The sequence below is a fragment of the Lutra lutra genome, chromosome 7 (assembly GCF_902655055.1).
Source record: "Lutra lutra chromosome 7, mLutLut1.2, whole genome shotgun sequence".
Lineage (NCBI taxonomy): Eukaryota > Metazoa > Chordata > Mammalia > Carnivora > Mustelidae > Lutra > Lutra lutra.
Genome location: NC_062284.1, coordinates 23,465,008 through 23,489,863, shown reverse-complemented (window position 1 = coordinate 23,489,863; position 24,856 = coordinate 23,465,008). Strand labels below are relative to the sequence as shown.

The following is a 24,856-nucleotide window of genomic DNA, read 5'->3' as shown; positions in this document are numbered from 1 at the left end:
TTATTGTGAACACCTGTGAATTCAACCTGAGATCTAAGAAAACAATTTCTGTAATTCTACAAATAGAAAAGCAACCACTTTTGCAAGGTAGGAGGTGTGGATAAGTGAGTTGGAGGGGATATATGGGAAGATAAATCACCAGGGCGTGTGAGCCTGCATAAACTGGCTACCAGAAAGAGGTATAGCAGTGGTGTGCAAAATCAGAACTTTTAGAAGTCTGCACCTGTGAGGGACATCCATACCAGAAATGTGCTCGCATGGTGACATGGGGCAGAATCCTAAGTGGGCCAGTGTGGACTCAGGTCCCTGGGGTCACAGAAAGAAGGGGTGTCTGAGTGTGGCAGAGTTTCCAGGCATTGGAATGAGGAAGCCAGCTATGATCACTAAGCCCAGGAGTGGGATTTCGAATCAGTGTTGTCACACCATGAACCATGGCACAATTGGGCAGCTGCTATCTGAGCAGGGGACCAACAAGAGGCAGGACACCAGCAAGACCTTCCTCATTCCCCTGGGAAGACAAATGGGAGTGTGCACTATAGAACTCTGCAGACTTTGGGGCACACAAAAGTAACTAACTGCTTTTGCCAGAGGGTACAGTGAAGAGTGCAAGCCATGATCTTTCAGTTCCAGGGCTGGAAATCAGGGTGCCACCATTTTCATTTTATTTTATTTTATTTTTTCTTTATCCTCTCAAGTGGCAAGAAAAGTCTTCAGGAAACAAAAGCCACATAGAGCAACCCAGTGCAGGTTAAACTGAGCCTGGCCAATTAACAAGGGGTTCTGCAACTCCACCCAGGAGAAGATACCTGAGGATCAATGGAACAGGCTCCTCCCACAAAAGACCAGCAGGAACATCAGCCTAATACCAAGTTTATGGATCACAGAGAGCTGAAAAACTCCTACACTGGGGGAAACAGTATATAGAATTTGAGGGTTTTTTCTCATGATTCCTTAGTCTTTCAGTTTAAAATTTTTTCTCTTTTTATTTTTTTTACTTTCAATTAGTTTTTTTAAACTTATCAACTCTTTTTTAAGTACTTTTTAATTTTTATTTTTACATTTACCTTTTATAGATATATTCTTCATTTTGGCTTCCTTTCACTGTACACATTTTTTTCTTCTGTATATACATATCTGAGTTTAATTACAATTTTGGGACCTAGTGTCTTCTAACACACAGACTAAAATACATCCAGGACCAAGGTTTTTTATCCACCTATTAGATTACATTCTTTCTTTTTCCTTTTTTCTTTTCTTTTCTGGTTTCTAATCTCTTCAGATTTGTCTAGTGTACATTTCTCTGGAATCATGGTGGATATATTTTTTTAAGATTTTATTTATTTATTTGACAGAGAGAGAAATCACAAGCAGGCAGAGAGGAGGTAGACAGAGAGAGGGGAGAAGCAGGCTCCCTGCTGAGCAGAGAGCTCAACATGGGGCTTGATCCCAGGACCCTGAGATCATGACCTGAGCCGAAGGCAGAGGCTTAACCCACTGAGCCACCCAGGCACCCCCCCTTTTTTTTAAATTTTATTTATTTGACAGAGAGAGAAATCACAAGTATGCAGAGAGGAGGCAGGCAGAGAGAGGGGAGAACATGGTGGATATTTTTGATTTTGTTATCTCATTCATCTAGTCTCCTTTGGAAAAAATGACTAGAAGGAGAAATTCCAATGAAAGAAAGAACCAGAGGTAATACTATCTGCCATAGATTTAATCATTATGGATATAAGTAAGATACCAGACCTATAATTCAGAATAACAATTACAAAGATACTAGCTAGATTGGAAAAAAAAAAAGCATAAAAGACACTATAGAATCCCTTAGTGCAGAAATAAAAGAACTAAAATCTAATCAGTCAAAAGAATTCTTTAACTGAGATGCAGTCTAAATGGACACTCTAATGGCTAGGGTAAATGAGACAGAACAGAGTCAATGGCATAGAAGACAAATGACAGAAAGTAAGGAGGCTGAGAAAAAGAGATAAACAACTACTGGATCATGAATGGAGGCTTCAAGAAATCAGCAACACCATGAAGTGAACAATATTAGAATAATTGGGGTCCCAGGGGAAGAGGATAGAGAAAGGGAGAGAGGTATATTTGAGCAAATCATAGCTGAGAATTTGCCTAATCCGGGGAAGGAAACAAACATTCATGTCCAGAAGACAAAGAGAACCCTCCTCAAAATCAGTAAATATAGATCAACACCCAGACATATTGTTAGTGAGCCCGCAAATTTCAGAGATAGAGAGAAAATCCTGAAAGCAGCTCAAGATAAGAGTTCCTTAACCTACAAGGATGGAAACAGTAGACTGGCATCTGACCTATCCACAGAGACCTGCCAGGACAGAAACAGCTGGCATGATATATTCAGGGTACTACATGAGAAAAACATGCAGCCAAGAATAATTTATCCAGCAAGACTGTGATTCAGAATGGAAGAAGATATAAAGAGCTTCCAGGATTAACAGAATCTAAAAGAAATTGTGATCATTAAACCAGCCCTACAGAAATATTTAAGGGGATCCAGTAAGTGAAAGAGAGACCAAAAGCAACACAGGCCAGACAGGAACACAGACAAAATACAGAAAGAGTGATTTTACAGGTAATACAATGACACTAAATTCATATCTTTCAATAGTGACTCTCAATGTAAATGGGCTAAATGCTCTAATCAAAAGACACAGGGTGTCAGACTGGATAAGAATCAAGGCCCAACCACATGCTGTCTACAATAGACTCATTTTAGACCCAAAGAACCATTTATCATGCTAATAGACATTAAAAAAAAAAGCTGGGATAGCAATCCTACCAGATAAATGAGACTTTAAACCAAATACTATAGTAAGGGAAGGAGAGGGACACTATATAATACTTAAAAGGTCTACCCAACAAGAAGGTCTAAAAATTATAATTATTCATGCTCCTAACTTAGAAGTAGCCAATTATATAATCCACTTAATAACAAAATTAAAAAAAACACATTGATAATAATACAAAAATACGAGGGGACTTTAACTCCCCACTCACAGCAACGGACAGATCATCTAAGCAGAATATAAACAAGGAAACAAGGGCTTTGAATGAAACACTGGACCAGATGGACTTCACAGGTATATGCAGAACATTCCATCCTAAAGCAACAGAATACACATTCTTCTCAAGTGCACATGGAACATTCTCCAGAATAGATCACATACTGGGTCACAAATCAATTCTCAACCAGTACCAAAAGACCGGGATTATTCCCTGCATGTTTTTAGACCACAATGCTTTAAAACTTAACCTCAATCATAAGAGGAACTTTAAAAGAAACTCAAACACTAGGAGGTCCAAGAGCATCCTACTAAAAAGAATGAATTGGTAAATAAGGAAACTTAAAAAGAATTGTAAAATTCATGGAAACAAATGAAAATGAAAACACAAATGTTCAAAACATTTTGGATGCAGCAACGGCAGTCTTGAGAAGCAAATACATAGTAATATAAGCCTTTCCCAAGAAACAAGAAAAGCCTCAAATACACAATCTTAAAATACACCTAAAGGAGCTGGAGAAAGAACAGCAAATAAAGCCTAAATCAAGCAGGACAAGAGAAATAATAAATGCCAGAGCAAAAATCAATGAAATAGAAACCAAAAGAAAAGTAGAACAGATCAATGAAACTAGGAGCTAATACTTTGAAAGAATTGATGAGATCGATAAACCCCCTAGCCAGACTTATCAAAAAGAGAAGAGAAAGGACCCAAATTAATAAAATCATGAATGAAAGAGGAAAGATCACAATTGACGCCAAGGAAATACAAATAATTTTAAGAACTTAACGTGAGAAACTCTATGCCAACAAATTAGGCAGTTTGGAAGAAATGGACGCATTCCTGGAAACATGCAAACTACCAAAACTGAAATAGGAAGAAATAGAAAACCTGAACAGACCAATGACCAGCAAGTAAATTGAAGCAGTAATAAGAAAATTTCCAAAAATCGAGAGTCCAGCGCCAGATGGCTGTCAATGGGACTTCTACCAAACTTTTTAAAAAAATAATAATAATACCTATTCTTCTGAAGCTGTTTCAAAAAAACAGAAAAGGAAGAAAAACTTCCATACTTGTTCTATGAAGCCAGCATTACCTTGATCCCCAAATTAAAGACCCCACCAAAAAGGAGAATTATAGATCAATATCCCTGATGAACATGGATGCAAAAATTCTTACCAAGATACTAGCCAATAGGATCCAAAAGTATATTAAAAGGATTATTCACCACAACCAAGTGGCATTTATTACTGTGCTGCAAGGTTGGTTCAACATTCACAAATCAATCAACTTGATACATCACAATAAAATAAAGGACAAGAATCATATGATCCTCTCAATTGATGCAGAAAAGCATTTAATAAAATACAACATTCTTTCTTAATTAAAATTCTCCACATAGGGGGAACATCTTCAAAATCATATAAGCCATATATGAAAAGCCCACAGTGAATATCATTCTCAATGTGGAAAGCCTGAGAGCTTGTTCCTGAGGTCAGGAACAAGACAGGGATATCCACTCTCATCACTGTTGTTCAACATAGTACTAGAAGTCCTAGCCTCAGCACACACATATCAAAAAGAAATAAATGCATTCAAATGGGCAAAGAAGAAGTCAGTCTCTCACTCTTTGCAGATGACATGATACTTTATGTGGAAACCCAAAAGACTCAACCCCAATATTTCTAGAATTCATACAGGAATTCAGCAACATGTCAGGATATAAAATCAATGCACAGAAATCAGTGGCATTTCTATACACTAACAATGTGAGTGAAGACAGAGAAATTAGGGAATCAATCCTATTTATAATTGCATCAAAAACCATATGATACATAGGAATAAACCTAATCAAAGAGATAAAGAATCTGTACTCTAAAAACTACAAAATACTTATGAAAGAAATTGAAAATGATACAGAGAGATGGAAAAACATCCCATACTCATGGATTAGAAGAATAAATACTGTTAAAATGTCTATGCTACACATAGCAATCTACATATTCATGAAATCCCAATGAAAATACCATCAAGAAATATCCGTTCATGTCTTCTGACCATTTCTTGACTGGATTATTTGGTTTTTTGGCTCTTGAGCTTCATGGGTTCTTTATAGATCTTAGATATTAGCCCTTTATCTGTATTGTCATTTGCAAATATCTTTTCCCCATTTTGTAGGTTGCCTGTTTCCTTTGTTGTGCAGAAGCTTTTTATCTTGATGAAGTCCCAATAGTTCATTTTTACTTTAGTTTCTCTTGCCTTTGGAGACATGTCAAGTGAGAAGTTGCTGTGGCTGTGGCCAAGGAGGCTCCTGCCTATGTTTTCCTCTAGAATTTTGATGGATTCTTGTCTCACATTTAGGTCTTTCATCCACTTTGAGTTGGTAATTGAGTAATGGGCTTAAGGAGGTCATGTGGTGTGATGAGTACTGGGTTTTATACACAACTGATGAATCATTGAACACTATATCTGAATCAAAAATATTCTATATTTTAAGTAACTGAATTTAAATTTTAAAAAAGTCATTTATGGTTGGCTTCTCTTTTTCCACCTTCTCCTATGTTCATCTCTTTTGTTCTTTAAATTCTATATGTGACTAAAATCACACGGTATATTTCTCTGAACTGATGTATTTTGCTTAACACACAAGCTCTATTCATGTTGTTGCAAATGGCAACATTAAATTTTTTTTGATGACTGATGACTTTTGATGACTGCTCCATTGTGTGTGTGTGTGTGTGTGTGTGTGTGTGTGTGTGTGTGTGTGTGTGTGTGTGTGTATCTTCTTTATTCATCAGTTGATGGACATTTGGGCTTGTTGCATGATTTGGCTATTGTTTATAATACTGCTATGAACATCAGGAGACATATCCTCCTTCAAACCAGTATTTTTTTTTAAACCTTTGAGTGAATACCTAGCAGTGCAATTAAAGGGTAATAGGGTACTTCTATTTTGAACATTTTTAACAAAGTGACTACACCAGTTTGCATTTATACCATGGATGTGTAAGGGGTTTCCTTTCTCTCTATATCTTTGCCAGAACCTGTTGTTTCCTATGCTGTTAATTTTAGCCATTCTGACAGGTATGAGGTGGTATCTCATTGTGGTTTTGACTTGTATATTCCCCTGATGCTCAGCAATGTTGAGCAACTTTTCATGTATCTGTTGGCCATTTTGATGCCTTCTTTGGAAATGTGTCTATTCATGTCTTCAGCCCATTTCCTAACTGGATTGTTTTATGGATATTCAGTATGATAAATTCTTTATCTTACTCCACTCCATAGGCTGTTTTTTACATTTGTTGGTTGTTTTCTTTGTTGTGCAGAAGCTTTTTGTTTTAATGAAGTCCTAATAGTTCATTTTCACTTTTGTTTTCCTTGCCTCCCAAGGCATATCTACTAAGAATTCGCTACAACCTACGTCAAAGAGGTTGCTGCCTTAAGGATTTTGATGGTTTCCTTTGTCACATTTAGGACTTTCAACCATTTTAAATTTATTTTTGTGTATGGTGTAAGAAAGTGGTCCAATTTCATTGTTCTGCATGCTGCAGTCCAGTTTTTCCAACATTTATTCAAGACTATTTTTCCATTGGATATCTTTTCCTGCTTCATCAAAGATTATTGATCATACAAGTGTGGGCTCATTTCTGGGTTTTCTCTTCTGTTCCATTGATCTGTGTGTCTGTTTTTGTGTCTGCACTATATTATCTTGATGACTACAGCTTTGTAATATAGCTACAAGTTTAGAATTTTTCTTTTTTTAAGAATGATCCTCAGGATCTTTCTGTGGTTCCACACAAATTTTAGGATTTTTTTGTTCTTGTTCTGTGAAAAATGCTGGTGGTATTTTGAGAGGGACTGCATTAAATGTGTAGATTGCTTTGGGTAATATAGACATTTTAACAATATTTATTTTTCCAATCCACAAGCATGAGATGTTTTTCCATTTTTTTGTGTTATCTTCAATTTCTTTCATATGTTTTATATGGTTTACAGAGTCTTACCTCTTTGACTAGGCTTATTCCTAGGTATCTTTTGGTTTTTGGTGTAATTGTAAAAGGGATTGATTCCTTGAGTTTTATTTCTGCTGCTTCATTATTGCTGTATAGAAATGCAACTGAATTCTGTACACTGATTTTATATCCTGAGACTTAGCTGAAGTTTTGTATCAGTTCTCACAGTTTTTTTGACGGAGTCTTTCAGGTTTTCTACATAGACTATTATGTCCTCTGTGAATAGTGAAAGTTTTACTTTTGCCTTACTAATTTGAATGCTTTTTATTTCTTTTTGTTGTATTTTTTGCTGAGGCTAGGACTTTCGGTACTATGTTAAATAGGATATCTCTCTCTTCAACATGACCTTAGAACCAAAGCTCTCAGATTTCTCCAGTGAGGATATTAGCTGTGGTTTTTTCATATAAGGCCTTTATGATGTTGAGGTACGTTACCTCTATCCTACTTTGTTGATGGTTTTAATCAAGAATGGATGCTATATTTTATCAAATGGTTTGTATGCATCTTTTGAGATGATCATAATGTTCTTATTCTTTTATTAACGTAGTGTATAATGCTGATTGATTTGCAGATATTGAACCACTCCTGAAGCACAGGAATAAATCTCACTTGACCATGGTGAATAATTCTTTTAATGTACTCTCGGATTAGATCTGCTCATATCTCAATGGGAATTTTTAAGTCTGTGTTCATCAGGGATATTGGTCTGTAATTCTCCTTTTTAGTCGGGGGTTGTTGTGGGTTTTGGAATCAAGGTAATACTGGCCTGTAGAATGAGTTTGGAAGCTTCCCTTCCAGTTGAATTTTTTGGAACAGATTGAGAAGAAAATGTATTAACTCATCTTTAAATGTCTGGTAGAATTCCCCTGGGAAACCATCTGCTCCTGGACTTTCGTTTGTTGGGAAATTTTTGATTACTAATTCAATATTTTGCTGGTTATGGGCCTGTTCAAATTTCTTATTCCTTCCTGTTTCGGTTTTGGTAGTTTTCATGTTTCTAACAATTTATCCATTTCTTCCAGATTGCCTATAGTTTATGGGTATATGATTATTCATAACATTCTCTTATAATTGTTTGTATTTCTATGGTGTTAGTTATGATCTCTCCTAAAGTAATGATTTTATTTATTTTGTTCCCTTCTCTCTGCTTTTTGATAAGTGGCTAGGAGTTTATCAATTTTGTTAATTCTTTCAAAGACCAAGATCTTAGTTTTGTTGATCTATTCTACAGCTTGTTTGTTTCCATGTAATTTATTTCTGCTCTAATCTTTATTATTTCCCTTCTTCTGTTGTCTTTATGTTTTATTTGCTCTTCCTCTTCTAGTTCCCTCAGTTGTAAGGTTAGGTTGTGTATCTGAGACTTGTTTGTTTGTTTGTTTAAGATTTTATTTATTTATTTATTTATTTGTCAGAGAGAGAGAGAGCAGAAGCACAGAGAGCTGGAGGCAGAACAGACAGAGGGTGAAACCAGCTCCCTGCTGAGCACGGAGCCCAATGTGGGCCTCGATCCCAGGACCCTAGGATAATGACCTGAGCCAAAGGCAGATGCTCAACAAACTGGCCACCAGGTAGTCCTGTATTGCTACATATGTCCCTTTGAATTCCAAAGAATTTGGACTATCATGTTTTCATTGTCATTTGCTTCTATGTATTTTTTATTACTTCTTTAATTTCCTGGTTAACCCATTCATTCTTTAGTAGGCTATTCTTTAACCTCCATGTATTTGTGTCTTTCCAACTTTATTTTTTGTTGTGTGTGGGGGGAGTGGATTGATTTCAAATTTCATAACATTGTGGTCTGAAAATATGGTCTGAAAATATGCATGGTGTGACCTTAATCTTATTGTACTTATACATCCTTTTGCACTTGACCCAGTATGTGTTCTACTCTGGAGAATGTAGCATGTGACCTAGTAAAGAATATATATTCTGCTGCTTTAGGATAACATGTTCTGGATATATCCGTTAAGTACCTCTGCTTCATTGTTGGTATTCTGCTTAAATGATCTGTCCATTGCTGTAAGTGGGGTGTTACAGTCCCCTAGTATTACCATAATAAGTCATTGAGTTTCTTTATGTTTGTTATTAATTGATTTATATATTTGGCTACTCCTAAGTTGGGAGCATTAATATTTACAATTGCTAGAACTTCTTGTTGGATATACCCCTTAATTATGATATAGTGTCCTTCTTCATCTATTACATTCTTTGGTTTAAAATCTAGCTTGTCTAATGTAAGTATTGCTTCTCTGGCTTTCTTTTGATGTCCTTTGGCATGATAGATGGTTCTACATCCTCTCACTTTCAATCTGGAGGTTTCTTTAGGTCTAAAGTGAGTCTCTTGTAAGCAATATATAGATGAGTCTTATCCTTTTATCCATTCAGACACCCTATGTCTTTTGATTGGAGTATTTAGTCCATTTACATTTAGGATGATTAGTGATAGACACGTACTTAGTGCCATTGTATTATCTGTAACATTGGTGTTTCTGGAGGTTTTCTCTGTTCCTTTCTTTGTTGATTTTGATCTTTCTTTCACATTTGAATGGCCCCCTTTAATATTTCTTGCAGGGTTGGTTTATTGGTCTGGGAACTACTTTAGTTTTTATTTGCCTGGGAAACTCTTTATCTCTCCTTTTTCTTTATGTTCATTTTCTCCCAAGTTTGTATTTAAATTCAAGTTGGTTAACACACAGTGTAGTATTAGTTTCAGGAGTAGAATCCAGTGATTCATCATTACGTGTAAGACTCAGCATTTATTATAAGAGTTTTCCTTAATGCCCATTACCCACTTAGCCCATTTCCCCACCCACCTTCCCACCATCAATCCTCACTTAATTCTCTATAGCTAAGAGTCTATCTCTCTTTCTATTCTGAATGTTAGCCTTGCTGGATAAAGTATTCTTGGCTCCATATTTTTCTTATTCAGCTCATTTTATGTATCATGCCACTCTTTTCTAGTTTGCCACGTTTCTGTGGACAGATATGCTGCAAACCTCATTTGTCTTCCCTTATAGGTTAAAGACATTTTCCCCTTGCTACTTTCAGTATTCTTTCCTTTTCTGTGTATTTTGCCAATTTTACTGTGATTTGTCTTGATGGCTGGCTTTTGTTGAATTTGATGGTAATTCTCTGTGCCTCCTGGATGTGGATGTCTGTTTCTATCCCCAGATTAGGAAGTTTTTAGCTATAATTTGTTCAAATAAACCTTCTGCCCCTCTTTTTCCCTCTTCTGGGACTCCTGTGATACGAATGTTATTACTCTTTATGGACTTACCGGGTTCCTTAAGTCTACATTCATGATGCAATATTTTTCTTTCTTCCTTTCAGCTTCATTTTTCCATAATTTTATATTCTATATCACTGACTAATTTCTCTACTTCTCCCATCCTTGCCAATACAGGTGGTTTTGCATCTCAGTTATAACATTTTTTAAATTTTGGCCTGACTAGTTTTTAGTTCCTTTATCTCTGCAGTAAGACTTCCTAGAGTCTTCTATGTTTTTTGTATCCCAGCTACAATCTTTATTATTTTTTTAATTATCATTCATGTATATTACTTACTTCTGTTTTGATTAGACACTGGCTGTGATTGCTTCTTGTTCCTTGTTTTGGGATAAATTTCTCCATCTGGTATTTTGCCTAGACCTCCTTCTTCTGTATGTTAAGGGAACCTGTTATGTTTCTTGCTCTTGAAAGCAATGGCTATATTAAAAAGAGGCCATATTCTGTCTAGGCCTTGTGCTTCAGGAAGTTGCCTTCAGTGGGGCGTGTTTGGACCTAGTCATCTGTGTGGTAAGTTTTAATTGGGTATGTTTTGGTCTTCTTGTTAGAAAAGGCTAAATTCTACTTTGCCTATAGCTGAAGATTTGCAGCACTTCATGACCAGTAGAATTGGTGTGTGTGTGTGTGTGTGTGTGTGTGTGTGTGTGTGTGTGTGTCTGGGGGGTTGTGCTGTGCAGGTCTTCTGGGGGATGGACCTACTGTCCTGATTCTCAGGCAGACTTGACCTAGTAAGGATTGGCCTGCAGGGGCACCTTGGTGGCTTAGTTGGTTAAGCAACCAACTCTTGATTTTTGGCTTACATCATGATTTCATGGTCATGAGGTCAAGCCCTGCTTTGGCTCTATGCTGGATGTGGCACCTGCTTAAGATTCTCTCTCTCCTTCTCCTTCTGCCCTTCACCCAAAACCCTCTCATTCTAAAACATAAACTTAAATTAAAATTTAAATTAAAAAAAAAGATGCATCCACAGGGCACAGTGAGACTGGCATTGGTTTAAGTAGCTCCAGCCTCCACTGGGGGTACTATGCTGTTCACTAAAATATGTCTGTACTGATAGATTTGGGGGGAAAGGTTGTCATCCCACTCTCGTGTCCCCAGAGAGGGGAGTTCACACCTGCAGCTATTCAGGAAGCCCTCACAGAAGAGCAAATCCTTTCCCCTCCTGTGTCCTGGTTTCCATCAGAACCCTGCTTTCACCCTGTGTGTGTCTGAGCTAGCTGTCTGTCTGGCAGCACAGTGCTTCTGTGTTTTATCTCAGCCACATGGCTGGGTTTCAAAACTCCAAATTTTAGTGACCCAGCACAACTCATACTCACACTGATCCTCTGAGTTAGGGTCTTGCTGTGGTGCGGTTGGTGCCATTTGTCCCAGAAAATTAGTCACATGACCACATAGGGGCTCAGAGTTTATGGTAAAGCACAGCAAAAAGATGGTGTCCAGGTTAGCTGCCTTCAGGAGATGCCTCTGCTGATATGCTAATTAAAGATTTGCTTAATCACGCCTGCCATCTTTTTTGTCCTGATAGAGGGCTGTATTTCCCAAATGCACTGCCTCTTTTAGTGTGACTTAGGGGATCCATAGATGCTGTCTCCTCTTGGGCTTCTGCCCTCCTTCTCCACAGGAGCACTCCTAAGCCTGTCAGGCATGACTCTTGTGATAGCAGACTTCTAAAGCTTCAGACTTTCAGCTCCACTGCTTGTAAAATCTTGTGACAGTCAGCCCTTCTCCTTTTCTCAGTAAGTGTTTTTCGGGAAGAGTTTTTCTTGTGCAACTCCCTGTATACAGTGCTCACTCTTTCTTCCTCTCTTTCTCTCTCTCACTCTCCCTTCTCTCTATGATCAGGGCTTCATCACCTCTGCAGCACCTGCAATTCTTTTCTCCCCCAAATCAACTCTCCACAGCTCCTACCTTCCACAATGTGGCCATTCCCCTCCCCCATATATGCAGTTCATTCTCAGTCCTCAGATGAATTTATTGGTTATTCAGAATGATTGATATCTATCTAGCTGTGTTTGAAGAATGAGGCAAGCATAGAATCCCCCTACTACTTCATCATCTTAAGAATTCAGCAGCTTATGGGGCACCTGGGTGGCTTAGGCATTAAGTGTCTGCCTTTGGCTCAGGTCATGATCTCAGGGCCCTGGAATCAAGCCTTGTACCAGGCTCACAGCTCAGTGGGAAGCCTGCTTCTCATTCTCCCACTCTCCCTGCTTGCATTACCTCTCTCATATCTCTCTGTCAAATAAATAAATGAAATCTTTTAAAAAATCAGCACCTTGGTTTTCTAATACTGCAGTTATTGCTGGTACCACACAAATGAAAACACAAATCTCCTTCTTATATATATTTTCTCTACAATGGATATCTGTGATGGACCTCAATTTCACAGAAACAATTGCATAACTTATTTTTTTCAGATTTTTCAATGACCTCAATTACAGTCACCACTGATACATACAAGTTCCTAAAATAGGATATGGTGTACCTCAGAAAACAAAAGAAACTGAGTACTCTGGAATTCATTACTCTGGGAAACAGACCCTATTCAGTCATGGAGACCAGCCCCAACATTAATGATTCATGTTTTCTAGCTGACTATCATAGAGTACCTAATGATAACTGGAGTATTACATAATCCCTAAAAGAAAGATCAATATTTTAGGGACAAATGCTAACTAAAAATTATTGAGCATTCCTACTGGCCCTTGAGGATGGTGTCATACCTCAAGGGTAAGGAAAAACATTTTTGTGTGAAACCTGAGCTTTATCCTCATTGACCTGTGGGGATAGAGTAAATACATAGAAAGATGAGAAATAAATATGTTCATTAGTCTGCCAGAGGCACAAGATAGGAGGGTTCAATAATGTGCCTCTTATTGAATAACCTAATATACTGCTATCCTAGGATGTTTCTAATGATATTCCAAAAATATATTAATTGTGTTAATTTCTAGCCTCCATCAGAGCAAATTTTGTCCAACATTTTCTGCCATACAAATTAAATGAGCAACCAGAGTATCTGAGTATGCTTAAAGTTCCAAGAAAATGTTGGTCTGGTGAAAATTTCAATCACAACAATGCACATATATTTCCAGTAACTCAACCTCAGAATTATTTTATCCTCAAAGATGATCCAATGATTTGGAGAGGACGAAATCACAAAAAGCCATTATAGGGAAATAAAGGCCAGTTGTTTAAAAATTACTTACAGCACTTAATCTGCTTGAGCTCAGGAACATTGCAATTTGCAGAGGACACATAGGGTTATGCTACACCTAATTACACAGTGTGGTCACAGCAATGCATGCAGGGCTCACACAGGCACAATACATATGACACAGACGAGAGGGGTTCAGAGTATACAGAAAACTCAGACACTGAACCCTCTTAAATTAAAATTAAAATACTTCTAATTCTATTTTTAGTGTGGTGTTCACAAAGATACACTGCTAAGTACTAATGGCATTTGGATAATCACACTTTTTGGTACGAACACTGCTACACCAATGAGAAATAACCTTGCCATCATTTCTATGCCTAACAGTAATTACTAGGCATTAATGGAAAGACTGAGAAACTGAAAAAATTCCAGAAAAAAATGAACAAAAATCTTGAAGAATCTAGATTATTAAAGCCTCACAGTGTTTAAATTGACAGACTCTATACAATATTAATTAATTCTTGATTACTTAAACAAATAATAAAGATAACCCAGGAAAAAGTTCATAAAAATTTAGGTATTACCTTAAGAGTGCATCATTATTTCTTCTCAGATAAGGGAGTTGGTAAAAGTGACAAAATCAAGTATTCTTTGGTGAAGTGGCAAGAATTCCATGCAACTGCCATCTTACTCCCAACCTACAAACCACAGGGACAATCAGAGGAGCTAAGGAAGAAAAACTTTTAAATTCAAAGTTTATTGACAAAAGCTTATAAGCAATTAATCATATACATTCAATGATCAGTATATGACAAGAATAAAATGTACCCTGCTCCATGGAATAGAATGGTATAGAAAGTAATTTGTTTTAAGACCTAGTCAAAGTTTCTCCAAAGACCTTCCTTTAAACAGAAGTAAAAAGACTGAAGGAATATCAATATTAACCAATAAAATTCCAAGATTTGGAAGTAACTGGCAATAATTTCACAGTTACAAATATTTATTTTTATTTTTTTTTATTTTGTTCAGTTAGCCAACAGATAGTGAAATATTAGTTTTTGATGTAGTGTTCAATGATTCATTAGTTGTGTATAACACCCAGTGCTCATCACAACATGTGCCCTCCTTAATACCCATTACCTGGCTAGCCCACCCCCCACCCCCTCTCTTCTAAAAAAAAATATTTAATACAGTATATACTTGAATCCATCACTCAAATGTCTAGAAAATTTCTCTTTGAGTGACAAGAAAAAAATGTTGTATGAATTATTGTGACTGGGTTAATAAGCAAATTAAAACATTGAGATATCCCCATAAATACAAACCATTGTTCAGCTTCTATTATGTTTCCTTTATCTAAAAAACAATTGGCAACTAATTAATTATAATATCTTTTGAATTATCTATTTGACCTCAATGGACTATGCCTCACTCACAAGACTGTAGCATCTAAGGAAATCATATGAATGGCTTAAGGGTAGACAAATATGTGACTCATCAGTTTCAATACTCATGTGCAGGTTCCCCAGTGTCTGATTATTATGAGTGTATGCATGCTGCCAGCCAAGCACTCAAAGACTTACCATGTCATTTCTAAATCAGATATTTATAGATCTCTGTATAATCCTTTTCTCCTAATGTATGCAATAAATTTAGGTTTCAAATACCACAGACCTAGCTGGTCTCATTAACTGAACTTTATCCATATTTTTTGCCTCATATGGTCCTTTGGCAGACCTTAGCTCACAGAATTGTTTCTGTCACTCATTTTTTTTTTCAGATTTTAGTGAAATCCATTTTTTAGTTCATTGATCCAGTCACATTTATAAAAAGGATACTGATCCTAAGATATGTGACAGACACTAAGCACTCCAGATTCTCTCTCCCTGTGACACACTGACCTGTACTACTTAATCATGGAGACTAGTCATCACAGTCAATGACAGCCTTACAACTGATTAGTACAGTCAGAATTTTACTATCATATGAATGTTAGAGTATCCCAAGACCTGTACTACTTAATCATGGAGACTAGTCATCACAGTCAATGACAGCCTTACAACTGATTAGTACAGTCAGAATTTTACTATCATATGAATGTTAGAGTATCCCAGTATTTTCAGGACAAAATTTTTACTGATGTTAGAATTCCTAATGGAATTCTCTTTTTAAAAAGATTTTATTTATTTATTTGACAGAGAGAGAGAGAGAGAGTGAGAGAAAGAGAAGCAGCATGTGAGGGGCAGAGGGAAGGTAAGAAGCAGATTCTCCACTGAGCAAGAATCCTGATGTGGGACATGATCGAACCTGGGACTCCAGGATCATGACCTGAGCCAAACACAGATGCATAACTGAGCCATCAGGGACACCCCCCAATGGAATTCTCAAGGAATAAATTCATATGAGACCCAGATAGTGGTTCATGTCAACCTTTGAAATAGAGTAAAATATGGAAAGATGTGATGTCCATTTGTCAAACATGCATAATACAGAAGAGATTATAATATACCTTCCTATCAAATGAACTCATATTACTTTACTAGGATGTTTCTGCTATTATTCAAAGAGAGAAGTCATAAAAATCCTGAAAATAAAAGAGACAAAATATTTCACATTTCACCAGATAAATAATAACTCACATTGCTTAGATTAACAGATACTTCACAAAACCAATTATCTATTTGACTACAGAAAAATATTTTAAAATAAGCCATAAAAGTATACTGATTTAAAATTGGTTGTTACCCTTGGAATCCATTGTTTTGGTCCACCTCAGAGAAAAGGAACTGATAAAAATGACAAAATCAGCACTTCTTTGTTATGGTGATGAGTAGTCTATGCAATTCAAAAAAATCACATTCCACAAAAACACAGGAAATTTAAAAATTTGTGAAACAAAGTCTTCCCAGTTGAATGTTTACTGATAATAGATAATTAAGGAATCAAAGATGTTCCCTTGACCATCTACATAACTAGAAAAATTATTCTTTTCTCAGGGAAAAAGTAGTATAGAAAATCAAATTTTCTAAAACTTTGGTCTCAAAGCTGACCCAAAGCCCACCTCCCAAGCATTACTCACTAAAATTATAACTTATCTTTATACACATAAACCCACTGATGGAATATGAATGTTAGGCAATGATGTCAACATAAAATTCCAAGATTTGGAAATTTAATCTTTTCATGTTAAAATGTTTAGTGAAAGGGACCCCTGGGTGGCTCAGTTGGTTAAGCCGCTGCCTTCGGCTCAGGTCGTGATCCCAGGGTCCTGGGATCGAGTCCCGCATCGGGCTCTCTGCTCGGCGAGAAGCCTGCTTCCCTCTCTCTCTCTCTCTGCCTGCCTCTCCGTCTACTTATGATCTCTCTCTGTCAAATAAATAAATAAAATCTTTAAAAAAAATGTTTAGTGAAATATCTAATTTAATCTGCCATCACCTATCTAGAAAATTTCTCCCTGAGTGAGGAGAAAAAAGAAAAAAGAAGTTCTATTCTTGAAACTAGCCTAAAAAGCAAATTAAAACATAGTAAGATCATCCAATAAACATGATCTGCTTACTCTTCAACTTCCTCATATTATATTTAAGAGATAAATGGCAAGCAAAAAAATGAATAATTTATTTCTGACTGACTATATAATAAGACCTAAATATGTTGATTCTCACAAATGACTGTGACTGAGAAAATGGTGTAAATGGCTCAAGACTAGACACAGCCATTTCCCAGTATTCACTACTCATGTTTTTGCATACACTGCTTACTGTGGGTGTATGAAGGCTATCAGGCAAGTACCTGATTTGGTACCACTTGCTGACCAAATTGAATTCTCTTTCACATTTTTTTGCCTACTACCATGCTCCCTGTGCTGGATCTCAGCTTATAGAAGTGATTTTTGTCACTCATTTTATTCAGATTTCAGCAAGACTTATTTGTGAAGCCATCATTCATCTAAGCACATTTGCAAAAGGGATTTTAATCCTGAGATATATGGCAGACACTGAACACTCAGGATTCTGTTTCCCTAGGACACACTGAACCATACTATTCAGTTATGGAGACTTGCCACTACAGTCAAGGATCTAGCCTCATTACTGACGAGCTTAGCCAAAATTGTATCAGTAGAGGTTATAATTCCCTGAGAGGAATGACAGTACCTTCAGAAAAAAAAAAAAAATGCTTACCACCATGAAAATTCCCACTGGCCCTTGAGGATGGGATACAGAATTCCTCCCAAAACTTTCCTTCATTTCATGTCTCAAAAGAAACATAGGCAGTAACCTCTTCGATATAAGACACAGCAACTTCTTTCAAGATATGTCTCCAAAGGCAAAGGAAACAAAATTGAAAATGAACTTTTGGGACTTCATCAAGATCAAAATCTTCTGCACAGCAAAGGAAACAGTCAACAAAACAAAGGGCAACCCAAGGAATGGGAGAAAATATTTGCAAATGACAGTGCAGACAAAAGGTTGATATCCAGGATCTATAAAGAACTTCTCAAACTCAACACACACAAAACAGATAATCATATCAAAAAATGGGCAGAAGATATGAAGAGACATTTCTCCAATGAAGACATACAAATGGCTATCAGACACATGAAAAATGTTCCTCATCACTAGCCATCAGGGAGATTCAAATTAAAACCACATTGAGATACCACCCTATACCAGCTAGAATGGCCAAAATTAGCAAGATAGGAAACAGCATGTGTTGGAGAGGATGTGGAGAAAGGGGAACCCTCTTACACTGCTGGTGGGAATGCAAGTTGGTGCAGTCACTTTGGAGAACAGAACAGTGTGGAGATTCCTCAAGAAATTAAAAATTGAGCTTCCCTATGACCCTGCAATTGCACTACTGGGTATTTACCCCAAAGAAACAGATGTAGTGAAAAGAAGGGCCATCTGTACCCCAATGTTCATAGCAGCAATGGCCACAGTCACTAAACTGTGGAAAGAACCAAAATGCCCTTCAAAGGATGAATGGATAAGGAAGATGTGGTCTAGATACATAGAAAGATCATGTATGGAGTACATGATACACTATGGAGTATTATGCCTCCATCAGAAAGGATGAATACCCAGCTTTTTTTATCAACATGGACAGGACTGGAAGAGATTATGCTGAGTGAAATAAGTCAAGCAGAGAGAGTCAAGTATCATATGGTTTCACTTATTTGTGGAGCATAAGGGATAACACGGAGGACATGGGGAGATGGAGAGGAGAAGGGAGTTGAGGGAAATTGGAAGGGGAGGTGAACCATGAGAGACTATGGATTCTGAAAAACAATCTGAGGGTTTTGAAGGGGCAGGAGGTGTGAAGTTGGGGGAGCCAGGTGGTGGGTATTATGGAGGGCACATATGACATGGAGCACTGGGTGTGGTGCAAAAACAATGAATTCTGTTATGCTGAAAAGAAATTTAATAAAAGCTGTACATTAAAAAAAGAAAAGAAACAAAAGCTTTTATATGAAACCAAGTTATATACCCATGCTGAAGTTAACATAGAATAAAATTATGGAAAGATAAGAAGTATACATGTCCACTGGTATCATTCATAACACAAGAGTTTTACCATGCATAACTATATCATAATACTATTTTTCAAGTAGGCCCTGCTGATGTAATTTAAAAGAGAAAGCATATAAATCCTGAGGGAAATATACACAGAAGCCTCAGATAACCCAGAAAAAATAGGCTTCACATTTTTGGATTAAAAGACTCCAAAGTTAATCTGTAATCTTGTTTGCCAACAATAAACAAGAAATAACCTAAATTATAATAAATACTAAATTTAATTAAAAATTGTAAAGTTACTCTGGAGTACACTGTTCTGCTTATTCTCATAGAAGAGAAGTAGTAACAATGACAAAATCAGCAGTTCATTGGAGCAGTGGTAGAAATTTTATCGCCAATTTCAATTATCATTTATAATCTATAAAATATACTGGGAAATTAGGGAAGTTGACAAACAAAACCACTATAATTGAAAGTTTACTAGCAACAAGTTATAAAAAATAAACCATATATATTCACCTGACTCTCTAAATAACAAGAAAAAATACGCTCACTAATTGAAACAGGGTAGTGTCGAAGATCACAAGACCTTTGTTCCAAAGTTTCCCCAGATGGCCTCCATCAGCACTGGGCACTAAAACTAGGATCTCCCTTTCAACACTAAATATGAAATTCACTAACAAAATATTAATATTAGGCAATAAAATCTACCCAAAACACCAAGATTGAAAATGCAAACAATTTATAATTAAAAATGTTTAGTGCAGCGTCTACTTGAGTCCATAGCTCAAATGTCTAGAACATTTCTGATTGGGAGACAGGGGGAAAAAGAATAATCTAATTCTTGTGACCTTATCAGCAAGGAAATTAAAATGTTTTGACAAATGGAAATTACTCTTCAACTTCCATATTTCTTTTACTTAAGAGATAAATAAGTAAAGACTCATATCCTTTACCTTGATGATCTAGTAGATCTGTCAATTGCTCTTCACTCTAAAGATTTTGGCTTGTAAGAGAAATGTGTGAATGGCTCAAAGGTAGGCATAATCATTTACTATTTGTCTGTCTCCTCACATGTTGGTTCTCCAGGGTCTGGTTATTATGAATGTATGGAGGCTGCCAGCAAAGAGTTGCCATGTTGTTCCTAAATTAGAAATTGAAAGATCCTTGTATAATTCAGTACTGTTAATATATGCAATCAGGGTAGAATTCAATTACTATATTTCCTATTGGTCATACCAGCTGACCAAACTGAAACTCCCTCCACATTTTGCCTAGCATGATCTCTTGTGCTCGACCTTAGTTCACAGAAGCAACTTTTTCACTAATTATGTTTGGACTTCAATAAGAATAAAAAATCCAGACACATTAAAAAAAAAAAAAAAAACTTGATTCTGACATATGTGGCAGACATTGAGCACTCCTGATTACTCTACCCTGGGACATACTAAACCATAGTTTTTATTCATGGAGACCAGTCATCACAGTTAATGATCTGGTTCATGGCTGACTAGCACAGCCAGAGTCTTACTGTAATAGAAGTGTTATAGTGTCTTAAGAGAAATGTCAGTATCTTCAGGACAAAATGCTTACTGGCAGTAGAATTCCTATTGGCTCTTGAGGATGAGATGGGATGATTTTTCCCAATATTTTCTTCTTTTTCACATTTCAAGAGGAAGGGATCATTTTTTTATTCATAATAAACCAAGATTTTAGTTTCCATTGGCCTGTGAAAGTAGAGTAAAAATAAGAAAATATGAGAAGTATACATGTCCATTTGTCAACCATGGAAAAGACTGAATGGTTCCTTATTTACCTGCATATAAAATATACTAATTTGCTACTTTACTAGGATTTTTTCTGATATTATTCCTGGAAATAAGCAAGACAGAAGCCCCAGATGACTCCAAAAATTATTAAACTTCACCCTGGTTAGTTTCACAGAACTTTTGCAAAAACAATTATTAACTAGTTAAAAAAAGGTGTGCACTTGCTGTGATGAGCAACAGGTGTTGTATGAAACTGTTGAATCACTATATTGTACAGCCGAAACTGATATTACACTGATGTTAACTAACCAGAATTTAAATAAAAATTTAAAAAAATAAATGAGTGATCCATGAAAAATAAATTTATTCAAAGTTGAGAAGATATACAAATGGTTATCAGACACATTAAAAAATGTTCCTCATCACAACCCATCAGGGAGATTCAAATTAAAACCACATTGAGATACCTCCGTATACCAGTTAGAATGGCCAAAATTAGCAAGACAGGAAACAACCTGTGTTGGAGAGGATGTGGAAAAAAGGGAACCCTCTTACACTGCTGGTGGGAATGCAAGTTGGTGCAGCCACTTTGGAGAACAGTGTGGAGATTCCTCAAGAAATTAAAAATTGAGCTTCCCTATGACCCTGCAATTGCACTACTGGGTATTTACCCCAAAGAAACAGATGTAGTAAAAAGAAGGGCCATCTGTACCCCAATGTTTATAGCAGCAATGGCCACAGTTGCCAAACTGTGGAAAGAGCCAAGATGCCCTTCAATGGATGAATGGATAAGGAAGATGTGGTCCATGCACATTATGGAGTATTATGCCTCCATCAGAAAGGATGAATACCCAGCTTTTGTATCAACATGGATGGGACTGGAAGAGATTATTCTGAGTGAAATAAGTCAAGCAGAGAGAGTCAATTATCATATGGTTTCACTTATTTGTGGAGCATAAGGGATAACACGGAGGACATGGAGGGATGGAGAGGAGAAGGGAGTTGAGAGAAACTGGAGGGGGTGATGAACCATGACGAACTATGGACTCTGAAAAACAATCTGAGGGTTTTGAAAGGGAGGAGGGTGGGAGGTTGGGTGAGCTTGGTGGTGGGTATTATGGAGGGCACGTATTGCATGGTGTACTGGGTGTGGTACTTAAACAATGAAATTTGTTACACTGAAAAGAAATTAAACTTTTTAAAAAGCCACAAAAAGTTGTAATGTTATCTTTGGAAATCAGTGTTCTGGGCATTTCTAGAAAGGGATATTTGTAAAAGTAACAACATTAACATTTCCAGTGGTGTGGAAAGAACAATTTCAGGCAATTTCAATGTAATTTCCAAACAATAATGCTTGGGGGAAGCATTGAAAAGGAAACCTTCCTAATTAAATATCTATAATTAACATGTTCCAAGGAATTGAATATATAGATACGCATGAGACAACCTATCTGACAAGAAAATTATACTCACTCCTTGAAACAGCGTAGCATAGAAAGTCATCTTTTATTTGGAAGACACTGGTGTCAAAATTTCCCCAATTATCCCCCTTAGTGTCATCCATTATGACTATAATCCACCTTTAAATACTTATAAAATCAGCTGAAGAAATATCAGCCAGTGAAATATATCTTGAATACCAAGAATGAGAAATTTATTTATTTTATTATTTAAAAAATGTTTCATGTACTATCTACCTGAATCCTTTACTCTAATGTCTAGAAAATTGCCCCTTGGATGATAAGAAGAAAAAAAAAAAAGCTATTCCACTTCCCATGACTATATCACCAATCTAATTAGAATGCATTCTAAAACATTCACAGGAATAAAAACAACTCTAAAATCATCATTCATTTGTTCTACTTAAGAAAAAGGACAAATGAGACCCATAAGTTCTTTCAAATAGGTTCTCTAATAGATCTCAATATACTGCTCCTCATTCAGAAGAGTCATCTAAGAAAATAGCATGAATGACTTAAGGGTATGTACAGCCATTTTCCATTGAGTTCATTATTCATGAGTTGGTTATCCATGGTCTGTTTACTATGAGTACATAGATGCTACCCATGCAGCAAATAAAATGTTGCCATTTTCCCCAACAATTAGATACTTGTAGACAACTATATAATTACTTTCCCTTAATTTATGCATTCTGGTTAGCTTTCAAATACTCTGTTGGTACTACTACCTCATCAACTGAATTCTCCAGAGTGTATGCCTTGCATGGTCCCTATCCTGGAGTTCAGATTATAGAAGTGATTTGTTACTCATTTTGTTCAGATTTCTATAAGACCCATTTTTGAAGACTTTACTGATAGAGGCATATTTATAAAATAGATATTTAGAAAGAGAGATGTGACAGACACTAGAGCAATCAGGATTCTATCAACCTGGGAAATGCTGACCCGGCCTCATGGCTGACTAGCATAGCCAGTTTTATTGGAGTGTTACAATTCACTAAGAGGTATGTCAGCACTTTCAGGACAAAATGCTTACTGATGTTAGAATTCCTAATGGCCCTTAACATGGGAGGCAGAATTATTCTCAATACTTTTCTTCATGTCATACATCAAGGAGAAGGAATAAACCACCTATATGAAACCCAGTTTTTGGTCCACTTTTGCCTGTGGTAAAATTGTAAATGTGGAAATCTAAAAGGTATATATGACCATCTGCCAAAATGGCAAAAGACAGGACTTACTATGTACCTTTATGTAAAAATATACTAATTTATTATACCTCTAGGATATTTCTGATTATTTGAAGTAGGGGAAAGAATTAAATATGAAAAATAAGGGAGACTGAAGTCTCACATAACCCAATGGATTATTAATGCTAATAATAGTTTGTATGAACTGTCCACTAAATTAAATTTTTGATTACTTAAAAAATAATAAGAGAGGGGCGCCTGGGTGGCTCAGTGGGTTAAAGCCTCTGCCTTCGCCTCAGGTCATGATCCCAGGGTCCTGGGATCGAGTGCCACATCGGGCTCTCTGCTCAGTGGGGAGTCTGCTTCCCTTCCTCTCTCTGCCTGCCTCTCTGCCTACCTGCGATCTCTGTCTGTCAAATAAATAAATAAATAAATCTTTAAAAAATAATAAGAGAGATACATAAATTTACTATAAATTGTGTGTTGTATCAGGGGTCAATTGTTTCTTTCCTTTCCAGATAAGGGAGCATTTCAAAATAAGCACTTCATTGGTGCAGTGATGAAAGTCCATGGAATTCTAATAATACACTCAGTCTACAAATTACATAGGAAAATAGAGAAGTTGCAAAACAAAATTTTCCTAGTGGAATATTTAGAATAAAAAGTTACAGGAATTCATAATGGATAGTCATTGGACCATCTGATGACAAGAATGACTATGCTCAAATTTTGATCAAAGTAGTACGGAAATAATTGCTTCTAAGATATTTTTCTCAAAAATTTCCCAGCACGCTCATGCAAAATCATGTATTATAACTAGGGTGTCTCTCTAAACACATTAGAAACCCATTGATGATATATGAAAGTGGCCAATGAAATTCCTGTAAGAATCCAATAATTTTAAATATAATCATCTCACATCTAAAAATGTTTAATCTGGCATGTAGTTGAGGCCATCACTTGAAAGTATATGAAATTTCTTGCTCAGGTATACAAAAAAAAGAAAACATGTGTAAACAACTATTCCAATCATCCCTAGTGACTGGGAAATTAAAATATGAAGCAAATTAAAATTTGGAATAGTTAATTAAAATTAAAATTAAAATGAAGATTGTACATAAGGTATCTACTTTTCAATTTAAACACAATTGTTCCACTAACTAGAAAATGATAAATAAAATTTAATAGTATCTTTGGATTTTAATAATCCAGTCACACTAGAGACACTGATCATGACTCAGAAGATTCTGGCAACTCAAACATATAAATAGATCAAAGGTAGGCACAGATATTTCTCACAGAACTTATCATTTAAGTAGTGATCCCACAGGATCTATTTATGACTTATAGATACTTGTCTTGTAGACTTGTAGATACTGGCAGCCAAAAGTTGTAGTAACATTCTGCAATTGGTTATATAGACCTTTCTAG

The 24,856-nt window shown here is 36.3% G+C and overlaps 1 protein-coding gene across 4 annotated transcripts in view; it reads right to left on the bottom strand.

The window, feature by feature from the left end:
* Positions 1 to 24,856, bottom strand: part of LOC125105380 (uncharacterized) — a 77,646-nt gene that overhangs the window by 21,015 nt on the left and 31,775 nt on the right. Inside the window, exons 11-15 of one of the 4 annotated variants that reach the window (XM_047738827.1) lie at positions 20,600 to 20,733; positions 19,963 to 20,150; positions 17,672 to 17,808; positions 16,003 to 16,077; positions 14,078 to 14,191 (exon numbers count right to left, since the gene is read on the bottom strand). The gene's annotated coding sequence lies outside the window, so the exon portion shown is untranslated. The remainder of the gene's footprint in view (positions 1 to 14,077; positions 14,192 to 16,002; positions 16,078 to 17,671; positions 17,809 to 19,962; positions 20,151 to 20,599; positions 20,734 to 24,856) is intronic. The other 3 variants (XM_047738826.1, XM_047738828.1, XM_047738829.1) reach the window with 3 other exon arrangements.